Source organism: Pipistrellus hanaki (genome assembly GCF_964339955.1).
Source record: "Pipistrellus hanaki genome assembly, chromosome: 15".
Lineage (NCBI taxonomy): Eukaryota > Metazoa > Chordata > Mammalia > Chiroptera > Vespertilionidae > Pipistrellus > Pipistrellus hanaki.
This window is the reverse complement of record NC_140517.1, coordinates 40,193,262-40,200,137: the sequence shown is the minus strand read 5'-3', so window position 1 is coordinate 40,200,137 and position 6,876 is coordinate 40,193,262.

The following is a 6,876-nucleotide window of genomic DNA, read 5'->3' as shown; positions in this document are numbered from 1 at the left end:
AGAAACAATACATAAGATCAACAAAACCAAGAGCTGGTTCTTCGAAAGGATAAACAAGATTGATGGACCTCTAGCCAGGCTAACCAAGAAACAAAGAGAGAGGACCCAAATAAACAAAATCAGAAATGAAAGAGGTGAAATAACAACAGACCCCACCGAAATACAACAGATTGTTACAAAATACTACGAACAACTCTATTCCAACAAACTAAACAACCTGGAGGAAATGGACATATTCCTAGAAAAATACAAACTGCCAAAACTCAATCAGGAAGAATCTAAAAATCTCAATAGACCAGTGACGTGGGAAGAAATTGAAACCGTCATCAAAAAGCTTCCAGCAAACAAAAGCCCAGGGCCAGATGGCTTCACAGGAGAGTTTTACCAAACATTCAAGGAAGAACTAAAACCTATCCTCCTCAGACTATTCCAAAAAATCCAAGAGGAAGGAACACTTCCGAACTCCTTCTATGAAGCCAACATCACCCTAATACCAAAACCAGATAAAGACAACTCAATGAAAGAGAATTACAGGCCAATATCCCTCATGAACATAGATGCCAAAATCCTCAACAAAATTCTAGCAAATCGACTCCAGAAGAACATCACAAAGATCATACACCATGACCAAGTAGGATTTATTCCAGGAATGCAAGGATGGTACAATATCCGCAAATCAATAAACGTGATACATCACATAAACAAATTGAAAGATAAAAATCATATAGTCATATCAATTGACGCAGAAAAAGCATTTGACAAAATCCAACACCCTTTCCTGTTAAAAACTCTTAAAAAAGTGGGAGTACAAGGATCATACCTCAACATAATAAAAGCTATATATGATAAACCCACAGCCAACATTATACTCAATGGGCAAAAACTAAAACCATTCCCTCTAAGAACAGGAACAAGACAGGGATGCCCACTCTCGCCACTCCTGTTTGACATAGTTCTGGAAGTACTAGCCATTGCAATTAGACAAGAGGAGGAAATAAAAGGCATCCAAATTGGAAAAGAAGAAGTAAAGTTATCCTTATTTGCAGATGACATGATATTGTACATAAAAAACCCAAAAGACTCCATTAAAAAACTAATTGACTTAATAAATGAATTTGGCAACGTAGCAGGATATAAAATTAATGCCAAGAAATCCATGGCATTTCTATACACCAACAGTGAAACTACAGAAACAGAGGCTAAAAAAGCAATTCCATTCACCATCGCACCAAAAAAATTAAGATACCTAGGAATAAATTTAACTAAAGAAATAAAGGACCTATTTGCGGAAAACTACACGACACTGAAAAAAGAGATAGAGGAAGATGTAAGGAGATGGAAGAACATACCATGTTCATGGATTGGTAGAATCAACATCATCAAAATGTCCATACTTCCTAAAGCAATCTATAGGTTCAATGCACTCCCCATTAAAATACCAACGACATATTTCACTGACCTAGAAAGAACTCTCCAAAAGTTCATTTGGAACAATAAAAGACCCCGAATAGCCACAGCAATTCTGAGAAAGAAGAGTAAAGTAGGAGGGATCTCAATACCAGACTTCAAACTATACTACAAAGCCACTGTTCTCAAAACAGCCTGGTACTGGCACAAGAACAGACAAATAGATCAATGGAATAGAATTGAGAACCCAGATATCAACCCAAATCACTATGCTCAATTAATATTTGACAAAGGAGGCACGAATATACAATGGAGTCAAGACAGTCTCTTCAATAAATGGTGTTGGGAAAATTGGACAGACACATGCAAAAGAATGAAACTAGATCACCAACTTACACCATTCACAAGGATAAACTCAAAATGGATACAGGACTTAAACATCAGACGGGAAACCATAAAAATACTAGAAGCATCCACAGGTAGCAAAATCTCAGACGTATGCCAAAATAACTTCTTCACTGATACTGCCCCTAGGGCAATGGAAGCTAAAGAGAAAATAAACAAATGGGACTACTTCAAAATAAAAAGCTTTTTTACAGCAAAAGAAACCATCAATAAAACAACAAGAAAGCCCACGGTGTGGGAGATCATATTTGCAAATATTACCACTGATAAAGGTTTAATCTCCAACATTTACAGACAGCTTATACAACTAAATAAAAGGAAGATGAATGATCCAATTAAAAAATGGGCAATGGACCTAAACAGAATATTTTCAAAAGAAGACAGAAGGAAGGCCAAAAGGCACATGAAAACATGCTCAAAGTCACTAATTATCCGAGAGGTGCAAATCAAAACAACAATGCGGTACCATCTCACACCTGTCAGAATGGCCAACATCAACAAATCAACAAACGACAAGTGTTGGCGAGGTTGCGGAGAAAAAGGAACCCTCGTGCACTGCTGGTGGGAATGCAGACTGGTGCAACCACTGTGGAGAACAGTGTGGAGTTTCCTCAAAAAACTGAAAATGGAACTCCCATTTGACCCAGTAATCCCACTTCTAGGAATATATCCCAAGAAACTAGAAACACCAATCAGAAAGGATATATGCACCCCTATGTTCATAGCAGCACAATCTACAATAGCCAGAATTTGGAAACAGCCTAGGTGCCCGTCAGCAGATGATTGGATCCAAAAACTATGGTATATCTACACAATGGAATACTATGCTGCCATAAAGAAGAAGGAATTCTCATCATTTGCAGCAACCTGGATGGAATTGGAGAGCATCATGCTGAGTGAAATAAGCCAATCAACGAAAGAGAAACACCACATGACCTCACACATCGGTGGATAAAGATAAAGATCTTTATAAACTGATGAACCAAGAGACAGATATAGAGAAAGTAAAGCAACAGGCAGACTGTCAAATTACAGTGGGGAGGGTAGGGATATCAGGGGGAGATAATAGATCAACCGAAGGACTTGTATAAATGCATATAAGTACAACCAATGGACATAAAACTATGGGGAGGGAGGGGATGTGTGGGAAGGAGGGAGGGGGGCAATAAAAAAAAAATCAAGAAAATATGTAAAAAATAAATAAATAAATAAATAAATAAATAAATAAATAATAAAAAAAAGAAAAAAAAAAAGTCATCGGAACTCACTGTATGATTCATCCGCAAAAAGAAGCTGCCACAAGAGTTACAATAAGTAATGAAAAGCAACATAAGTTCTGTCAATTTTTCACAAGTGTGCAACAAGTTGGATGTGCCAAAGAATGCTCTGCTATTTTACTAAAGTGAGATGGTTGTTGAGAGGAAAAGTTTTAAAACGTGTTTTTGAGCTACATGATGAACTCAAAACATTTTTTAATCAGAAAGCAAGACTACAGTTTGAAGCATTTTTCAGCGATAAAAGTGAACTGCAGAAAATAGCTTACTTGGTTGGCATCTTTGCCATCTTGAATGAGTTAAATTTATCACTGCAAGGACCAAGTGTAGCATGCCTCTATTTGTCTAAAAAGATCAAATCAATTGTAAATGAAACTTAAGCTTTGGCAAAAAAAAAAAAAATAGATGAAAATAAAATTTACATGTTGTCTACCTTATCTGCTTTCTTTGAGGAATTGACATTGAACCAGACAAAAGGATTATGATGATAATTTCTGTGAAAGAACTCTTACACATGCTTGCAAATGAAATTTCCTCTTACTTTCCAAATCTACCTAACACCCATTTGCACTTGCCAGAAGCCCATTCACAATCAAAGTTGAAGATGTTCCTGAGACAGCACAAGAAGAGTTCATTAAACTTATTAACAGTGATGCAGCGAGAACTGATTTTTCTACAATGCCAGTTACAAAATTCTAGATCAAGTGTTTGCAGTCTTATCCTGTTCTGTCTGAGACTATGTTGTGCCTTCTTCTTCCATTTCCAGCAACATATCTTTGTGAAACAGGGTTTTCCAGCTTGTTGGTTATCAAGTCTAAATACTGAAATAGACTTGTTGTGGAAGATGGTCTTCGTTGTGCTCTTGCAAAGACTGCCCCTAAAATTTCTGATCTGGAGAGAAAGAAGCAATCTCTACCTTCACACTGACATTGGCTTTTTATGCATACTGTCACAAAATGTAGCAATGTAGTTTACTGTTGCTATGTTAAGACTGTTACTCATACTACACCATACTGTAATTAGATATAAATATTTCACAATATATAATTATATATTGTTTTTGTGATTAATCACTATGCTTTAATTATGTTCAATTTGTAACAATGAAAATACATCCTACATATCAGATATTTATATTATGATTCATAACAGTAGCAAAATTACAGTTATGAAGTAGCAACAAAAATAATTTTATGGTTGGGGGTCACCACAACATGAGGAACTGTATTAAAGGGTCACAGCATTAGGAAGGTTGAGAACCACTATCCTATGTTACACCCCCAATACAATTTTGTAACTACCAATTTGTACTTCTTAATCCTGTCACATTTTTCACCCAGTCCCTCAAACCCCATTTCCTCTAGCGACCATTAGTCTGTTTTCTGTATCTATGAATCTGTTTCCATTTTGCTTGTTCCTTTATTTTATTCTTAAATATAAAATTATATTGGTTTTTATTGTACAACATAATGATTTCATATCCTATCTGATAAGGAGGGAATATGCTAATTGACTCACACCCTCAAAGATGGCAGTACCAAGTCCTCTCAACCCCCCAGCTGCCCAGGGCCAGCCCAAGAAGCAGGCAAGCCTCAGATGGTGGCTGCCCAGCCACCCAGGGCTGCTTGAGGCTCAGTTAACTAGGGTCGGTCAAGTCTTGCACTGCCAGCAGTGGCAGCAGCAGAGGTATGATAGGATATTGCCTTCCCTTGATCGCCAGGTCATCTCCCACTCCTAAGGATTCCCAGACTGTGAAAGGGGGCAGCCTGGTCTGAGGGACCCCCCCTTCCAACGCATAAATTTTCATGCACTGGGCCTCTAGTTTATATATATTATGCAACAATCCCCCCACAAGTCTACTTAACATCCACCACCATAACTAGCTACAAATTTTTCCCTTGTGATGAAATATTAAGATCTATTCTTTTAGATACTTTCAAATATACATAACAGTAATATTAACTATAGTCGCCATGCTGCACATTACATCCTTTTGACATTTCCTTTATAACAAAAAGTTTGTACCTTTTAACCCCCTTCACCCATTTAATCCACACCCCTATGCTGTAGTGAAATTGCTGGATCATACAGTAATTCAGTTCTGACATTTGAAAAATTTTTATACTATTTCACATAATGACTATACCAAATTACATTTGTACCAACAGTACAAAAAGATTTGATTTTCTTCACATCCTCATCACACTTGTCATTACTTGTCTTATTGGTAATAGCCATTCTGACATATGTGGGGTGCTATCTGATGGTGGTTTTGATTTGCATTCCTTGATGATTAGTGATGGTGAGCACCTTTTCATTACCTTTTGGACATCTGTATATTCTTTTAAAAAAATGTTTACCCGGTTCCTCTGTTTATTTTTAGAATAAATAGGGGATTTTTTGTTAGTGAATTATATGAGTTATTTTGTATGAGTTATTTATACATTCTGGATATTAATGCCTTATCACACATTCTGGATATTAACCTCTTAGCAAATGTTTCCTAACATTTGGTAGGTAGCCTTTTCATTTTGTTGATGATTTCATTGGCTGTGAAGAAGCTTTTTAGTTATATGTAGACCAGCTTGTGTATTTTCCTTCTGTTGCCTTTGCTTTAGGTGTCAAATCCCAAAAACTATTGAAAAGACTGATTTCAGGGAGTTTATGCTCTATGTTTCTTTTATGATTTCAGGTCTTGCTTTAAAATATTTAATTCATTTTGAGTTTATTTTTCTGTGTGGTATAATGTAAAGGTCCAGTGTTAATCCTTTGCATGTGACCTGTTCACAACACCATTTGCTGAAAAGACTGTCCTTTTCCCATTGTATATCTTATCTCCTTTGTTGTAAATTAATTTGACCATATATGCATGTATTTATTTATGGGTTCTCCATTCTGTTCCATTGATCTATATGTCTGTTTTTATGCCAATAAAATACTCCTCTGAGCACTGTAGCATTGTAGTATAGTTTGAAATCAGACAGTGTGATGCCTGAGAGAACCAAGATAACAGCATATATAAACTCGTATACTCACCGCCTCCCACAACCACATTAAAATTACAACTAAAGTATGGAACAAACACAAACATCACTTTCTGGTAATCAATCACTCAGTTAGTTACCTACAAGGCACTGCTCCTACAAAAAGCACCTGATTTCTCAACAGAAACTTTGCAGGCCAGAAGGGAGTGGCAAGAAATACTCAAAGTGATGAATACCAAGGACAAACCAAGATTATCATTTAGAATTGAAGGTCAGATTAAGAGCTTTATTTGGCGTTTTCCTCTCTCTCGCTTTCACTTCCTCAGACCCTAAGTCTTAACTTGTGTGTAGTTCAGAGCACGGTGATGAAATTATGTCCAGCCTTGCTCCATCCCACCCAGAACATGACTCATCCCATTGTCCAGCTTCTCCAATTTGTGTGTGCTAATCATCCTTTGGTCAAATAAGACAGAGCTAACAGAGTTTACCACCGCCAAACCAGTATTACATGAAACTGTGCTCAATATTCTTTAAAAAGAGGAAGAAGAAGACCTGTCAGCATAAAGAGCAGTTTTGTATCACCAAACATCACCTCAGATTACTCTCAAACCTCTAACTCTGTGTGAGGATTACTTGTGCTGTTGTAGCCACAAATTGCTTGTGCTTTTCTGGTAATACACTCATCCTCTTTTCTCTATAAAGCCGATCTCCCAGGCTACCTCTAGACACTCATGTGTACGCCGAAGATGACTAGTACACTTACTACGTTCTGTGAGAATATAATCACATCCTTTGTCAAACAGAGT